The following is a 17,943-nucleotide window of genomic DNA, read 5'->3' on the forward strand; positions in this document are numbered from 1 at the left end:
TCTTGAGCTGTTATAACAAATATATTACAGAAAGAGTGACTTAAACAACAAACATTTATTGCTTTGGTTCTGGAGGCTGGAAAGTCCAAGATTACAGTGCTAGCATGTTTGGTGTCTGGTAAAGACACTCTTCCTGGTTTATAGATGGCTCACTTCTCTGTGTATTCTCACAAAGCAGAGAGGAGAGGGGGGGGGGGGGAGAGAGAGCTCATGAGTCTATCCTCATCAGGACACTAATCCTATTCAAGAGGGCTCCACCCTCATGACCTAATTACCTTCCAAAAGTTACCATCTCTTATTATACACTGAAGTTAGTATTTCAACATATGCATTTTCTGGGGACACACATTTGGTCCAGAACAAATCTCGTGATTTTGATTTGCATTTCCCTAATGATTAATGATTTTGAGCATCTTTTTATTTGCTTATTGGTTATTTGTATATCTTATTTGAAGTAATGGCTAAATTCAAGTCTTTTGCCCATTTTTTGATTGAGTTGTTTTTTTGTTGCTGAGTTCCCCCATGATTATTTTCTATATATTTAATATTATAGTATTTTTGTGCTATTTTTGATTTAAAAATTTATGACAGATATTGACTCTTTTTCTGCCTTACTTTAAATATAATTTATCCTTTTCTTTCCAACTTAGAGACACCCCAGCTATTCTACTACTCTGTAATATGGGGAAAACTAAGTTGTCACCTGTGGTTCAAATATCCATCTCTTCTATTAAGAGATGTCCTATCTGTTAAGCCAAAAGTTTCATCTTCTTGGTGTAAAATGTTCAGCTCATTTACTTACTTAAATGTTAATTTAATGCACCAAGCACTACTCTTGGGGTTGAAAAAACAAAAATGAATTAGTAGTTGTTACTGTCTCTACTAACAGTAACTAACAATTAGTAGTTGTTACTGTCTCTGCAGTACTTGCAGATGAATAAATGAATCATCATAACAGAGAGTAGTAAGGGTTGTCCTGGGCAAACACAGATAATCTCTGGCATAATTTAAATCAAGAATGTCTTGAACTCTATTGCATGAATCAGAAAACTTAGAAAAGTATTACCCTATTGGATAATCATTGATGAAAATCAGAACAAAGGCCATGTGCAATCTGTTCATCCCAAAATCATAGCCTTCCCATAAACACGTTAGCTGCAAAGTGGTACAGAAAGTGTGGCATGAATCTCACAAAGAGAACATTGATAGAACAGGGACTATTGATCTACTTAAATTTTTCTTTAGCATCTAGTATATACCCTATATTGTGCTAAGGCAATGGTAGAAATTGCTCCTGTGATCTCCCTATCAGCTCCATAGTAATATCCACCTCTGAGGGAAAGACTGACAGAAATATGGCACATAGCACCAATGGAAGATATCACTAACTGATGGTGGCTTTTCTCTCTTAGTCCAGTAGTAGTTTCTCATCCCACGGCTGGAGGAGAACAATACCAATCAATAGAGTTGGCCTTGGAATTTAAATTCACTTGCAATTTTGGCTGTCAAGGGTCTCTACGTTTAAGAAACTCAGCAGTCTCTCTTAATGTCTGCTGCCTGGAGAAGAACAAGAAAGTTTGAGGCTCCAGGGAGTGAAATCAGAGAACTTGCTTCTCTTTGGGCCTGGATACTGGTGAGTCAAGGTCACTATCTCTTTTGTCTATCTTCCTAAATTTATAATTTCTCTCTTTTTTCGTATTGCATGTTAAGCAAAAGATTCAATGTGTTTGGTTGACCTTAAAAAGAAAGAGTTATCGGGAGCAGGCTTTGATTTGACTGATGTGTTAACTCATTTGTACATGTCCTATTCATCTTCACATCCTCAGTTCCTGTCATAGGCTTTAGGACATAATAAGGGCTCAGAGAACATGAGCTGGATGAATGATTGAAGCTATAGGACAGTCTTGGATCTACTCATTTGGTTAAATGAAAATCCAGGTAGACTGCAGCTCCAACTACCAAGTGACCAATGCCCAGGCAAGGGGGAAATCTCTCAAATATGATTCCTACTTGGGAGCCATTCATTCATTCATTAGCAAATGCTGAACTTGCATGTACTCTAAGGTAGGCTGTAGCTGGGTCCATAGGGGTGGACAAGAGCATGAGCCCCTCCTGCAAGGAACTTTGGTGAAGTGGGGAAGACATATCTTGGACACATAAATACAAAGCTGTAAACTGTGATAGATATTATAGTTGGATAAAAAGACTGCAGGAAGGGCATAGTATAGATTGGGTTCAAAGATTCACAAGTGAAGAGATGGAGTGGAGCTTTGCCCTTATGCATTGCCCCACAGTCTGTCAAGGTGCTCCTCCCTGACACATGTCCCTCTGGGAAAGGAACCCACACCTGGCCATTAGCTGCTTGAGTGGCATCAGAGGCTCTGAGTTCGTGCAGTGCAGTGTTCCTCTCTGTGAGCACGTGGTCTGTTACCCAGCACACTCCACTGGGCAGAGGTATAGGGAGTCCCTTCTAATATCGTTAAAGTCTTAGCTACTGAGACTTCAGTTCCAAAGAGGCAGTGAACTAAGTATTTAGGAGAGCTCAGAATTGAAACTGATGGTCAGAGCTTAAGAAGCCTCCTGCTTCATAGTTATAAAATTGAGATTAGTTTCCAATTCATAAAAAAATACACTTACACAGCCTTAATAATTTTCATTTTCTTCTGACTAGGTTTACAAATGGTTTAACTCTATCTGAACCCTCAGAGCTTGGATTTTCAGCAATTCTATAAAGACAGGGACTGCCTTCTATTCATTTTAAAGCTTTAATGTCTTTTTTTTTTTTCGTTTTATAGAATAATAGGCTGGATTCCAAATCTTGATAAGGCCCTGGAATTCTTATTCTATTCCAATGGATTTCTTTGGTGAGTGTTTTCTTTTTATTAATCTCTCTCTCTTTCTCTCTCTCCAAAATACACAATTTAAACCCTAAAGGAAGTTAGAACCTTTCTTCTGTTTACTAACACATCCCATGAAGTATCCAGTTACCTCTAGGATAAGACAAAGAAGACTTATCATTGATAAGAATCAGAACAAAGGCCAATTTAGAATGTTTTAGAATCCTTGTTACAAATAATGACATTATTAGAAACAAAGTGTTAACATATGTGTTAGTCATACCCCTTTGCATGACTATAATATGGATTCCGTAGCAGTCAACATTTGCACCATCGAATCTGCTTGTTACCTACTTTTGCTCCCTGATATCTGATGTTTGTGTCTCCTTCATTGCTTGGTTGACTCTGAGCATGTTTCCCAAATGTTCTTCTCAATCTTGTCTTTGCAGCAGAAGGGAGAAGCTGTGTGTCCCTGGGATTCCAGGGGCTCACCAAAGTCCACAATGGCTTACCAAAAGCACAACATTGTTGTGAAATCTCATGCTTTAGCTGAACATTTTGCCTGCAATTTGTGTTCTAATCCTATTCTTACGTGTTTTAATACAAAATATCTCTTTTCCCCTAAACCTTTAAGTAGCATCGATGCCTTGGGATGCTGCGTCAAACACATGTACTTTGCAGTTGCGTGTCTGAGATTCCTCAGTATTCCAGGAATAATTAGCCCAGCAGAGCAGCACAGTATCAAAGGAGGGGGTTTAGCCAGGGTTTACTGAGTGCTCCGTGCATGAGGACAAGGACTACAGCCTAACCCTCTCTTGTTGCTCATGAGCCTAGCAACCTGTTCCCCCGATTGCGGACACAGTTCTAGTCCCACCTCCCCCCATGTGGTTCTTTACTCACAAACTAGTGGATGGGAGTAATCCTTGAGAAAAGGAGGATTAGGAAACACCTGTTTCCTAATATAAGGCTGCAAATGCAGTGTTTTAGGTCTCCGTCCACATTTCCAAACGCCCTGTCTCTCCTGATGTTTCTTTCATCACTCCAGCGAGTGATGGTCTCTTCCCTTCTTCACCTCCAAGTAGCAAAAGCAAAACAACAAAGCAAACAAAAAAAAAAAAAAGAGAAAGAATTAGATGGAAAACGATGGAATGAGAAAATCATTATTTTACAACTGCTGCTGTCGCTGAGTCAGGTGAAGACCCTGGGAGGAGCAGTTGTTGGGAACAGGATGGTTACATGGTCTCGGAGCGTCACTCCCTCCCTAGGTTATTTGTTAATTACAAGGGAAAACATTTCCACTCAACGGAGAGGTCCAACACTTAGCACAGCCATCTATCGACATCACCATCATGGGAGAAGCTGACATCACAGGCTGCCCTCTGTGATGCAAGGGGGAGGGCACGGTGTCGTATATTTAGCATTCTGGCCCAAAGCCCTTAACTGGAATCTAAGGTTAGCGAGGACATAGTCAGACAAATACAGACTTAGCACATTCTACAAAATGACTGACCTGGACTTAAAAAAAGATGTTACAATAAATTAACCAACAAAACAAAAACATAGGCAAAGGATCTGTTCTAGGTAAAAAAGACTAAAGAAGCCAGGTGAAGTGGCTCAAACCTGTAATCCCAGCGCTTTAGGAGGCCGAGGCGAGTGGATCACGAGGTCAGGAGATCGAGACTATCCTGGCTAACCTGGTGAAACCCTGTCTCTACTAAAATAACACAAAAAAATTAACTGGGCGTGGTGGCGGGCAACCTGTAGGCCCAGCTACTCGGGAGGCTGAGGCAGGAGTATGGCGTGAACCTGGGAGGCAGAGCTTGCAGTGAGCCGAGATCACGCCACTGCATTCCAGCCTGGGTGACAGGGCAAGACTCCGTCTAAAAAAAAAAAAAAAAAAAGACTAAAGAGCTATGAAGATTGAATACATTGCATGATCCTTGGGAACGTCTTGGGAAACTGGGACACTGGAATATAGATGGTGTATTTGGTAATATTATTATTGATCCATGTTAAATTTCCTGGGTGTGATAATATTCAAGTTATATAGGAAAAATATCCTTTCTCCTAGAAGAAACATTTGTGAAAAATGAAACATAAAAGTATCACGGTGACTTCTACTTACTTTCGAATGATTTGGAGATCAAGAGAGGAAGAAAGAGAGAGCAAGAGAGAAGGGAGGGAAGGAAAGGAGAAAGCAAATGTGAGAAAATGTTAACAACTGGTGAATTGAGGTCAAGGGTGCATAGGTGTTGATTGCAATCATTGATTTTTTCCATAGGTTTGAAGTTTTTCAAATTTTTGCAGAAAAATATTAACATAGCAACATACCTATCTATGACTCTTGCTTGGCAATTTTAATCTTGTACTATAGTTACTGATGGGTTCTACTGTCCCTAGTTTGTGGGGTGTTTGCTTATCTAGGATAGGATCCTAGCTCCTACGTTATAAAGCACCTGCAGAGGCTAATGCATGGCTTTTCAAATAATAAATAAATGCCACTCACATGAGTACTGAGAACTAATATTGTGTATCTGTACACTGGATGGAGGGGTGGAATTCCACCCTTGCTGGGGCAATGAAGTGGGTCACTTCCTGCTGCAAAGGGGAAGGAATTTCAACCCTCATGGGTCACGAAGACCTTGTGAGTCCTCCAAGTTTGCAGGCCCCAAATTCAGGATGCCACACTTGACCTTGAAGGCCTGACCTTCATCTACACAAGATGGTGGGGTGTTTTCTTTTTTGTGTCTTGTGTGAGGGAACGGCACAAATCAGTTGGAAATAATGCAATGATAAGGCTTTTACAATAGAGAAGGAATGGTGCACAAAGCTTCAGGTGATACGGTGTTTACCAAGTTATGTTTTGAGAATACAGGACATGAGTGATAGGAATGAAATGCACATTTAATTTAGACCAATCACAATTTTCAAAATCATATACTTATTGAAGGTTCAGGAGCATTGCCTATTTTTGTCATTTTCATTTGATTTGGGAAGCATAGGTTTATCTTATAAAGGCGCTTGGTGCTATGGAGGAGGGGCCCTAAACCTTCCAAGCAGCACAATACAGCTCTGGGGCTTCTCCTATCTTCTCTATGTTGTACTGTTTTTCTGAAACCATCCTCGATGGTGAGGGAGGGGTATAGAGTTTTTTCACTGAAGGGTCAGGTCGATCAGGGAAGAGGAGTGCAGGCTGAAAGAAGTGAGGCTGGGACTTTGTGCAGCTCGGGGTTCCTTTTACTCTCCATGGGAGACGTGTGAGGATCCAGGTCTTGAGAGGAGGCTGTCACACGTAGAGTTTCCTCACCACAACCTGTGCTCCTTTCCCACCCTCCCCGCTTACAGCACAGCCTCTTTCAGTATCCTGAATTCACTGTACCCACGCTCCCTCGGAGGTCCCTGAGCTCCCCTGCAAGGACTGAGTTGGTCCCTTCGTGGGTTCCCTTCATGAATCTTGATTTCTGAGTGCCTCCAGGCTGGACTGGACTCGGATGGAGACTCTTACTGCTGCTGAGGCCCCAGGGGGAAGGGTCCAGGCGGTTTCACAGTTAAGTGTGAAGCAGGTGCCTCACCTCCAGTTCCATCTCACAAACAGCCTGATGGGCAGCTGCCAGCTTCCTCTCACCTGCAAAGCAGGCACACCTTGCCAGAGTGAGCACTGTTTCTTCTTGAAGGCAACACAGTCAGCCTCACACAATGAAAGAGGTATCACTCCTGCTACACCACCTTGGTATCAACCCTTGCAAACCACAAGCCCTGCATCGTTCCCTGGGGCTTTTGGCATCTTCCCAGGGTGGGCTTCCCTTACAAATGCCTCCTCACTGGCTGCAGATGAGCCTCTCTTTGCCACACAGGGAGGAGGACTCTGCTCTAAGATTATTTTACCTCCAAACCTCCCCCAGCAATTAGAGCAGTGGCAGTGTTTTCCAATTCAGACTCTTCAATATATTAGAAGTTGTCATAGAGTAAGACCCTCGCCCCACACTCAATCCTGTGCGTGACTTTGTCTTTGTTTTTCCATTTTGGTTCCATGTGGATGTTTTGACTCTACTCTGGGCATGGAGAGATTCTCCTGTCCTCCCCGCTTGCATGGGTCGGTTGGGGAGGGGCAATGCGCACGCCGTTGTCTCTGTCATTCTGGGTCCCAGTGATTGAATTATTCTAATATTTTGGCATTATATTCTTATTTTTTGAACAGCAAACACATTTGCATGATTTAAAATTGAAACAATATAAAAGGTGCACGACTTCAACGTCCATTCTCCGCGCTCATGCCCTGCTCGGCCCGGGAAGCTGCCCCAGACAGTGCACTGGCCCTGCTTCTTGGGCTTTGTTTAGCCAGTGGGAGATGCAGACAGGGCATGGGGTGGAGCCAGAGGAGGGAACCCAGCAGGTTCCATAACCTCCCCCTTCTGCTCCGTCTCTGCCTCACCATGGTTGGGGTCAGCTACATTCTCACATGGTGGCAGGTTCTCTGGGGTGATCTCCTGGGCGAATCCCCTTCTCCTGGGACTCAGGTCACTGTTTCTGCCCCTCAGGCAAGGCGGCGATGGGAGGAGGAAGGGGTGATGGAAACGGCTTTCTGAAGCTGTTAGTCCCTGGCTGTTTAACTTCCTCTATGGTTTCTTCCTCCTGCCTGCAGACATAGTGTGTCATCTCTGCACTGACTGGTATTGATGGGTATTTAATCTCTACATTCAACTCTCCAGCTAAAACCATCTGAGCGGCCCAACAGTTTGTAGTCAGGCCCTGAATGACACACTTATCACTCCTTATACTTTATAGGTAACTGCTGTTACTAGTTTTTCCTTATGTAAACATGAAACATTTGCATATATATTCTTTTTTTTTTTTGGTGACAGGGCCTCACTCTGCTGCCAAGGCTGAGTGCAGTGGCACACTTGTGGCTCACTGCAGCCTTGACCTCTTGGGCTCGAGTGATCCTTCCGCTTCAGCCTCCTGAGTAGCCAGGACTACAGGTGCACGACACCATGCCCGGTTAATTTTTGTATTTTTTGTAGAGACAGGGTTTTGCCATGCTGCCTGGGCTTGCGTGCGTATTCTTATCTCCCCCTTTCTTACGTGAAATATAGCACCTTCTTCGCTGAACAATACATCCTAAAGGTATGTTCCTAAGACTGCACAGAGGGCCTCACCTTTCTTTCCTCTCTCCCTCCTTCCTTCTCTCCCTTCTTTTTGATGTTTGCATAGTGTTCCATTTTGCAGGTTTTCTATAGTTTGCTCAATAGGTCCTCTGTTGATGGACACTTTCTCTCTCTCTTTTTAAACCAACATAGACAACGGCACAAGGAGTACCCATGTATAGATGTATTTCACCTCTGTGCAGGCATACGTATAATGTCAATTCCTGGAAGTGGGGAAATGCATTTCCATTTTGTATCAATATTGTCAAGGGCTCATCATTCGCTGCTGACATCTCTCCTGCCCCCCTGAGCTCATCTTCTGAACTGTCAATAGAGTTCCTTCTTAGAACACTTCAAAGCAATCTGTGGCTTCCTGTTACCCAAGTCTAGGAAGCTAGAGAGGGATAGGTGGTGTTTTTCACTCTCTCGTTCCAAATTCTCTCTTCAGCCTCAGCAGCTCCTGCCTCATCTATGCACCACGCCCTCTGGCACAGAGCTGCTGGCAGATAACAGAACACCAGGATTGTCAGTTTTCTGTATCTCAGCTCACTGTGGTCACCGAGTCTTCAATATCCCCTTCCCCATCACTCATCCTCATCCTTCACCCCATTCCTCCTACAGCTCTAGATGATGAAACGCAGCATAACATTATGTGTTACGCATACTAAACCATCGTGTAACTCTAGATGACGCTAAACCGCAGCTCACATGGGTTTCCCTGACCCTCGCAGGCCATCTGGCTGCCCCTTAGCTGCCTGTGTTATGAAGCCACAGCAGACCACACTCACTCATCCACACATGAATTGTCCTAAAAAGTCATGAGTCCTTAAGGAAAACAGTTGAGGCTTACTCTCATTTTCTAGCAAGGAGCCTGGCACAGAGTGGATGTTCTAGAAATCGTTGTTGTGGTCATTGCTTATTTGCTTGTTTTTAAAATAGTGCTTTCTCCATTTCTTGCCTAACAGTTGTCTAACCCCTTATTTCCAGAAGACTAGAGACCAAATATATAAGCAAACGATCTAATCAAGTTGAGAAAAATCACAAATTGGAGTGAAAGGCTGAGAAGAAAACCTGGTTCCTGTGTCCTCCCTCTGTGTAGAGGGCACTGCGATGCCCCAGGGGGCTTGCGGGTCTGGGTCTCAGTCTGGCTCCAGTCTTTTCTGAATGAAGGAAGTTTTCTGTTCTTACCAGCTCTCTGTGTACATGGTCACATGTGTGTTTTGTCATCTGGAGCTGTAGGTGGCTTGTCCCCTGCTCAGCTAGTGTGGGCCCACTGAGTGGGAGAGGGAGTGTGAGATGGGGCGGTGGTATCCCCAGATCTCCCTTCCTGGGGGATTCAGTAGCAGGTGATTTGGGGTTTAGAGAGGAAAACAGGTTTAGAGCGTGGTACGGAAGGAGGGAGTGTGAGAGACGGTAAGAGTATAGAGGAGGGAAGAGGAAGGGACAAGGAGAAGGAGAGGGGCCTGTGGCTGATGCGGCCGCCACTCATCTGTGGTGTCATCCACACTTTTTGCATTTAGCAACTCAATTTGAGTGCTGCCACAACACAGGAATATCTGGAATGTGAGGTTCCCTATTAAGGACCAGGGTAAAGTCCAAGAACATATTTTATTAACTTACCCGAGAGAACATTCCTTTTCACTGGCTAAGAGACTTGTGCTCTATTCAGGAAGGGAAGTAAAGATGTAAATCAGATATATGCTTGGGACTGGGCACCATGGCTCACATCTGTAATCCCAGCCCTTTTGGAGGCCTGGGTGAGTGGATCGCTCGAGGCTACGAGTTTAAGACCAGCCTGGGCAACAGTGAATACTGTTTATAGTATTCACTATATACTGAATAGTGAAATACTGTTTCATCAGGATCTCAGCTACTTGGGAGGCTGAGGTGGGAGGATCACGTGATCCTAGGAGGTTGAGGCTTCAGTGAACCATGATCATGCCACTGCACTCCAGCCTGGGCAACAGAGTAGGACTCTGTCTCAAAAAATAAATACATAAATAAATACAAATAAAAACATGTGCTTGGTGAGCCCAGAATCAAACAAAGTGAACTGCATCGTTTCATCCAATATTCTACCTGGGATTGTCTTTGTTATCTTGAGACTTTGGTGTCTAAGGTAAAAAGACTTTGGTGTCTGTGGGTTTGGGCAGGTTCATTGACTGTGTCTTTACTGAATATCTACCATGGATCTGGTCAGTGCTTGGTGCTGGGGACACAGAGGTGGAGCGAGCACAGCCTCAGGGCTGGTGGTGTGGTGTGGAAGGGGAACTGAGATGTGTTGACTCCACTCTGTGGAGGCTTCCTTGGTTCTCCCATGAGGTTGATGTTTCCAGTTCCCGTCGATTGGAGGGAGGGAGAGTGGGGAGCAGGCTGGATGTGGTGGCTCATGCCCATAATTTGGGAGGTTGAGGTGGGTGGATCACCTGAGGTCAAGAGTTCGAGACCAGCCTGATCAACATGGTGAAATCCCGTCTCTAATAAAAATACAAAAATTAGCCAGGCATGGTGGCACACACCTGTAATCCCAGCCACTTGGGAGACTGAGGCAGGAGAATCGCTTGAGCCCAGGAGGCTTGCAGTGAACCAAGATCCTGCCACTGCATTCCCGCCTGGGCAAAAAGAGTGAAACTCTGTCTCAAAAAAAAAAAAAAAAAAAAAAAAGAGAAAAGGAAAAAAAAAAAAAAGAGAGAGTGGGTGGGGATCAGAGAGGTCACACAGCTTTCTCAAAGTCATGCAGTCCCCAAAGCCCGGGAAGGTCTGTGAGTCTGACTGACTCTACCCTCTCCCTCTTCGTGAGGATGGCTTTGTGGTCAACAGTTGTGCGGGATAAGGCCTGGGATGGTCTCTAACCCAGGAGACACCCTCAGTCTGGTGCTGGGTCTGTGGAGATGTGAGTGCCTGGGAAAAGGCTGCAGCCCTTGCTTTTCTGAGGTTGTGGTGGCGACGGAGGAGGAGAAGGAGGAGAGGACATTTGAGGACAGGAGGACCGGGCCAGGGACGGGATCTACGCTGAGGGCACCACTCACGTACACAGAGACCCTGATCTGTTTGGAACTCTCGTCTGCTCCTTCTGAGGAATGAGCATCTTCGACAATAGTGCGTTGGTGTTGTCTTTTGCTTCACCTTTTGCAAAACTTGCTCCTCAACCCCTTGGCCTGCTCCTGGGGAGTTTTTGGTTCTCATACTATGAACTGTGTTTGTGGGCCCGCAGAGGAGCTGAAAGCTCAACCTACACTGGGGTCTTTCAAATGAATTTTTTCTTCCTTTTTGTATTTGACCCAGGTTTTAATTTATTCATGGCAGATGACCTCACAGCATGTTGCCCATCTGGCAGAGCTATCTTGGAGCAATTTTAATCCGAGGAGTTTAAAGCCTTTTGATCTCCCTCGTACTTTCCATTCTCAGAGGCTGAGTAATTCAAGTAAGATGTACCAGTTCAATTTTCCTTCCAGGGAAAGAAAGGAAGGGAGGGAAATGACCTTTCTGGGAAAAAGTAGGAGAATATCTCAGAAGGAGGTTTGAGGGAGAAAAAAAAATCACAAGGTTACAAAGAACTTAACAAGGGCAGTAGAAAATCATTGTCCTCCACCACGAAGCTCTGCCGATGTGATGACTGTAAAGTCACGATGGCAAGAGAACCCTTTCTTTCCCCTTCCTGGAAGCAATTTTATTTGACCTCTAGAAACTTTTTGCACGTGGCAAAAATCCATCTGGACTTAGAGGTGAGCAGCAGAAGCCATTTCCACCTGCACTCGAAAAGCCAAGCTCTATGGGGACAGGATAGGAGCAAGCCGAGAAAGACATTCCTGTGCAGAGTTCCAAAGTCTTCCAAAAATGACCAAGACCAACCAAGAGCCTGCGGACACCTGCCCCTTCTGCTGGGGTCTGACGCCCTTCCTTTCAAAAATGTTGATAATTCAGTCCACAGACTGGGCACTGTCTTACACCAAATCGCTTGCACTTCTTAAATCCAGAGCACTGGCTGGCAGGTGTTGGGTGTGGCTGTCCTAGCACCCAAGTTTTCCAAAATGAGAAGAAGAGTGTGGACGAAGGTGTATTTTTATCTTCACCCCTTTTCTCAACTTCAAGAAATAATTATTGAGGCCTTTTAAAAACACATCAATTCCCTTGTCTGAATAGAGATTGAAATTTGTTAACTGATAATTAATGTCTCTTTACCTTTTAATTAAAAGTTAACTGCTAGTTGAAAGTGCCAAGGATAGTCTTTGGGCTGTGCCCAGGGGGTTCATGCGCTCCGTGTTTTGCTGGCCTGCTGGGGCTCAGATCTGGAGCCAGCGGAGGGTCTCACGGTGGTGTGTGTACGCATGGGACAGCTTAGGGACTGGTGGAGCTTGAAATAAAAGCCATTTCTTTTACGCAAAATTCGAGGTAAGGCTGAAACAGTGAAATATGAATAGCATCCCAAAGTCAACCACCCTGCCAATTACCAATCCCTGTCCCCTACCTCTTGCTTGCTGGAGACCAAGGCTTTGTCTCGTCTTCAGGGGATGACAGCTGAAAATCGCTTTCTCCAGTGTCTTCTATAAGCAGAAGACTGCTTGGCCACCAGCTCTATGGCTCCATTGGGATGATGCCTCCTTTTGTCCTTCCTATTGTCACTTAACCAACTTTCTTTGAACTGTCACAGATGGTACTTAATTAAAATTTCCCCAAAGGATATATTCTTAGCACTATCTTTTCTACCTTAGTTAATGCCATGTGCTATATTCTGTCCAAAGTTGAGGTGGGGTGGGAATGCAGTGCTCTTGGGTAGAAGTTATTTTTTCATTGTATTTGGCACAGTCTACATTTAATTTGCATCCCTGTAGGATTCATATTTATTGAACACTTACTATGTGCTAGAGCTCCTGAGTGTTACGTGAGCCATATGAAAGAAGATATTCAACTGTTTGCCCTGCAAATCCAGACATTTCATATGGCTCAATCTAACGTCTGATTTCACTTAATCCTTACAATCAGTCTATGGGAGAGGTGCCATTGAATTCATTTTTTGGATGATGAGGAGCCGTGGTCCAGGAATGTGAAGGTATTTCTGAGGTTGCATGGTTAGGAGGCCGGCAGAGGCCACTGTCTTATGCTAAATCGCTTGCATTCTTTTATATCTTGCTCTGGGTCTCAGGACCCTCACTGTGAATTTCAAAACGCTTGGACTAAAACCCAGTGCTTTTCAATAGGATGCAGTGCTGTGCTCTGAGGAGGCACATGACATGAAGGTGGGTGGTTTAGTGTCATGAAGACTGGGGAGAGGATGCTTTGGCTTATAGTAGGTGGGGTAGGGATATGAAGCCCCTGCAGTGTGGGTCAGGCTGACTGATGACAAAGCATTTTGCTCCACATGCCTTTTGCTTCCTGTTTAGAAACATGGGCCCACGTGAACCCCACGTCTCTTCAGACAGTGGAATCCAATCACTCAGCCTTCAATGAGCCCCAGCAGAAGACGGGGGTACTTTGGTCGGATGGCTGCCTGGTGGGATGACCTGCCCCTTTTGGGAACATGCTGGCCCCACCTGGCTTAGGACTGGTTCCTGGGCCATGATTCTGTTGTGTGCTCACATCCCCCAGGTGGGGGTGATCCAGCCGTGGGTGGGCACCTGGCCTAGCTGGGCTATGGGAAATCTGTCCAAGTGCACACACAGGCCCTGCCACATGTAAACTTGGGCTGTGGATGGTCATCTTCTACCTACCCTGTGGCCTTGAGGGACTGAGAAGACCGATTTGCAAAGAGAGAGGGTGGAAGCTCACCATTGATGCCTCCTGGTTTCCCAGGGGCCTCCTCATGGATCACCTAACTTCCTGTCCTTGGCTTCCATGAACCAGCCCTGTCTCCCTGCAACCCCTCCTCCTCTTTGGCTTAAGCCAGCTGGGAATGTTTGCTGTTTTTTGAAACTAGAATAAGCCTAAGCAAGGTAACTCTATCGGGTCTACCTTTGCTCGAGTATAAGAGAAATGTGGAAAATGAACCACACTTCAGAGCCCCTTCAGAAGATGAAAAGTGAAACTTAATGCAAATGTGAAGATGCTCATCTTAGACTCCACGGGAGACTAACATTTTTAGAGTAGAAAACTTTAGCTTTCATTGTGCAAGATGAATTTTCCATAATTATGAAGGCAAATTATCTGTGAATCTGGAAGCTATCATTATTTAAAACAAGTTCAATTAGAAAATTCCCTGGTTTCCCAACTTTTACGATGCTTTTCTTGCAAACCTTTTTTGAAATTGGCCTTGTCATTTGTCTTGAAATGCAAACAATATTTACCTATTTGTTGTGCAGCTAATTTTAATAAAATGGAAATGCATCATCATACTGAACTTCATTTTGAAGTAAGAACCTGGGTGCTTTCTTACTTAATAGTTACACATCAGGTAACTATTGACTATAAATGCTTGTCAATTTTGTGTATTTTTCTTAGGCAAGAAGAGCAGCTGTTTCCTTGTATGCAGATTATCATAGCTTAAATATTCCTGCTTAATTATCTTCAAGGCTTTATCTTTGGAAAAGTCACTGAACTACTTGGAAATAATGGTTTCAGCATCGACTAAGAAAATTATTCATGAAAAATTTATCTTCTGATGCTGAAAGGAATCATGACAGCATCAGACATTTACTCTACTCTTCTTTTATTTTTATAATTATAAGTATTAGATTCCATCATCTTGAAAACGTAATACACTTAATTTATGAGGACAAAAATGGACTGAGTCTGTGGCACAATGAGAACCAGATGAGCAACTCCTCAAACAAGTAGGAAAATTCTTTGAGATTTGAGAATTTCCTGAAATGTTTTTGCTAGAGTTGGCTTTCAAGGTGAATCATCCATAGTCAGATAACTCAGAGCGCTTGGCAACCATAGCCCAGCCCCTGCAGAGCCCTGCTGTACCTTGGGTCTTGGTCTCAGCTCTTCATATCCAAATCCACTTCATTCAGTCAGTCATTTGCTCACACCTCTGGGGGCCGAGGGAAAGGCTTGTTCAGTAGAGTCAGATTTCTTGTGGTCCAAAGCCCCATGTTGGCAGTGTGTGTGTGTGTGTGTGTGTGTGCGCGCGCGTGCGCACACGCGCCTGTATGTGTGTGTCTGTGTATGTGTGCCTCTGTGTGTGTGTGTGTGTGTGAGAGAGAGAGAGAGAGAGAGAGGGAGAGAGAGTTGGAAGGCAGGGGAATGGATGGGTTGGGAAGTAGTCTGTGCCGGCGGCTCTGTGTGCCCAGACACCCCAATGCACACATGTCTATGCAAAGACCGTCTCTCGAGCACCAGGCCTTTTAGCAGCTGCTATGGGAGCCTCACTCTCTCACTTCTGAGTTGTGAGGCTTGGGCAGTGTGCTCCCCACACGTGTCCATGTGCCGATCACTGGAACCTGAGGATGTGGAGCCTTACATGGTGAAAAGGGACTCTGCAGATGTGATTAAGTTAGGGATTTTGTGATGAGAAGATTTTCTGAATTATCTCAGCGGGAGCATTGTAGTTACAAGGGTCCTTAAGATAGAAGAGGGGACAGGAGAGTGAGAGAAGGGGTTGAGGCAGCCGAGGCAGATGTGGGAGTGACACGGGGCACAAGCCCAGGAAAGACCAGGGACATGGGTTCTCTCCTGCAAGCTCCACAAGGAATGCAGTCCCCCTGACGTGTTTTAGGCTGCTACCATCTGGAACTAAGGGATACGGGGTTTGTGTTGTTTTAAGGCACAAAGTTTGCAGTGAATTGTTACAGTAACGATGGGAAATCAATACAAACAGTCCGCTAAACCTCAGCTCATTTTGTATTTAAAAATGGGGTTAATGATGCCCAGATCACGATGGGACGAGGTGTCGTAAGGCTTGTGAACGTGCTTTAGAAACTGAAACGACATACTTGGCAGCGGAAACCTTTATCGTGTGACCTTTCTTTGATGCCAGGGGGCCATCAGGTGTAGCCCTGGAGCCAAATCACGGGGCGTTGATCACTTGTTTTGTGTTTTTTGTGCCAATGCCGTCCCCTTGTTTAGTGGAGCTTACTGTATGTTCAGACAGCCAGCAGCCAAGGATGAGGGCAAACACACACACACACAAAGATGACAGAGGCTCAGATGGGCTGGCCAGGCAGAATCGCACCATGGGGAGCTGAGGCTTTGGAACAGACCGCCTGGCCCTGCAGCTCAGCCTCTGGCTGCCAGCTCCGGCTGTGGGCAGTGCTTTCCAGTTGCCAGCCTCGGTTTCCTGCGTAGGAAGTGCTGAGTGCAGTGGCTGCTCCGTGGGAACTGACAACAGTTATTACCCACTCTGCATACATCCCCTGCTCCAGGGCACGACCTGTCATTCCCACCCTGGTCCAAGGTTTTCAGCACCCGCCTTCTCCCAGTTCTGCTGAGCTTGAGGCTGTGGAGGTGGCTGGGTGTTGGGGGACGGAACAGTGCCACCAGCTTCTCCAGGGAAAAGGTTATCCCCCTCGTGCACACTGCAGATGTGAAAAAGAAATGCCATCTTCCCAAATAAAATTAAATACAACCCAGAGGCCCCAGGACTGACCCTGGAAGGAGAATTAAGCCTTGTTTCCTTTTCCAGAGGACTCCGTCTTCCCTTGAGGTCTCTGGCTGGAACCCAGCTGCTCGTGTGAGCCTTTGGGCACACCGTTCCCCCTCTGCCAGTTGTAGAAAAAATTCATCCTTTCCTGCAATCTCTGCTGCTTTGGCAGGAAATTCATGTGCAAAAGACAACTAAAATGGCTGGATGGTGTCGCAAGGAGAATAAATCCAGAAGGAACAGGACCCTAAACATCTGCATCTCAAGAGAGGGCTGGCAGTGGAGGCTCGCAGGGCCTGTCCTGTTTCCCAGGGGGTTTGACCTCATCTATTCTTGCTGCTAGACTGTGATGAAGACTCAGACACTCCAGGATTCGGCAGCCTGGGGCTTAAAAAATAGTGTCACGGCCGGGCGCGGTGGCTCAAGCCTGTAATCCCAGCACTTTGGGAGGCCGAGATGGGCGGATCACAAGGTCAGGAGATCGAGACCATCCTGGCTAACATGGTGAAACCCCGTCTCTACTAAAAAATACAAAAAACTAGCCGGGCGAGGTGGCGGGCGCCTGTAGTCCCAGCTACTTGGGAGGCTGAGGCAGGAGAATGGCGTGAACCCGGGAGGCGGAGCTTGCAGTGAGCTTACATCCGGCCACTGCACTCCATCCCGGGTGACACAGCAAGACTCCGTCTCAAAAAAAAAAAAAAAAAAAAAAATAGTGTCATGCTCCCTTGCAATCATCGGTTTTGGTCACTTCATCCCTCTTGGCCTCCGGGCTGGAAATGAACAGCTGTCCAAGTGACCTCCAGGAATCCCTGGGAGTCTCCGAAGGGTACTCCTGGGCTCATGCATGAGTGGGCACGTGTGTCTGTTCTTTCTTTCCTCTCTGGCTCTGGCTCCCTCTTATCCACAGCTGCTGCCTGCCAGCCATGAGTCACAGGTTCACCACGGCCAGCTCCCACCATGAGAAGCAGCATCCAAGCTGAGCTCTCTTGGGATGTGCTCAGGGAATCAGATCCTCCAGGTGCTGCCTCTTTCCCTGGGCAGGAAGAGACCCTGCTCTGGTTCTGAGCCACTGTCTGCCAGCCAGCTCCCAAAGCAGCACTGCTCTGCATTCAACCTTGCCTCGTCTCCTTCAGATGGGTACACTACATACTGACTGACGATCATGCCTTGTCTAGGATCTCACCAAGGCAGTTCATGAAAGAGACAGTTCAGCTCACGGAGAAGATGGTGCAGCTCACGGAGAGGATGGTGCCGTCATGGAGAAGATGGTGCTGTCATGGAGAAGATGGTGCCGTCATGGAGAGGATGGTGCCGTCATGGAGAAGATGGTGCCGTCATGGAGAAGATGGTGCCGTCATGGAGAAGATGGTGCCGTCATGGAGAAGATGGTGCCGTCATGGAGAAGATGGTGCCGTCATGGAAGGCATGGTGCAATCATGGAGTT

At 45.7% G+C, this 17,943-nt stretch overlaps 1 long non-coding RNA gene across 1 annotated transcript; it reads left to right on the forward strand.

The window, feature by feature from the left end:
* The first annotated feature begins 924 nt into the window (after nt 1–924).
* On the forward strand, nt 925–16,945 carry LOC117096696. The gene is made up of 3 exons (XR_004442590.1): nt 925–1,633; nt 2,796–2,864; nt 16,672–16,945. It is a non-coding gene; the product is annotated as an uncharacterized LOC117096696 (long non-coding RNA).
* Nucleotides 16,946–17,943: the final 998 nt, after the last annotated feature.

The sequence above is a fragment of the Trachypithecus francoisi genome, unplaced genomic scaffold, assembly GCF_009764315.1.
Source record: "Trachypithecus francoisi isolate TF-2019V2 unplaced genomic scaffold, Tfra_2.0 Lachesis_group14, whole genome shotgun sequence".
In the NCBI taxonomy this organism is placed as follows: domain Eukaryota; kingdom Metazoa; phylum Chordata; class Mammalia; order Primates; family Cercopithecidae; genus Trachypithecus; species Trachypithecus francoisi.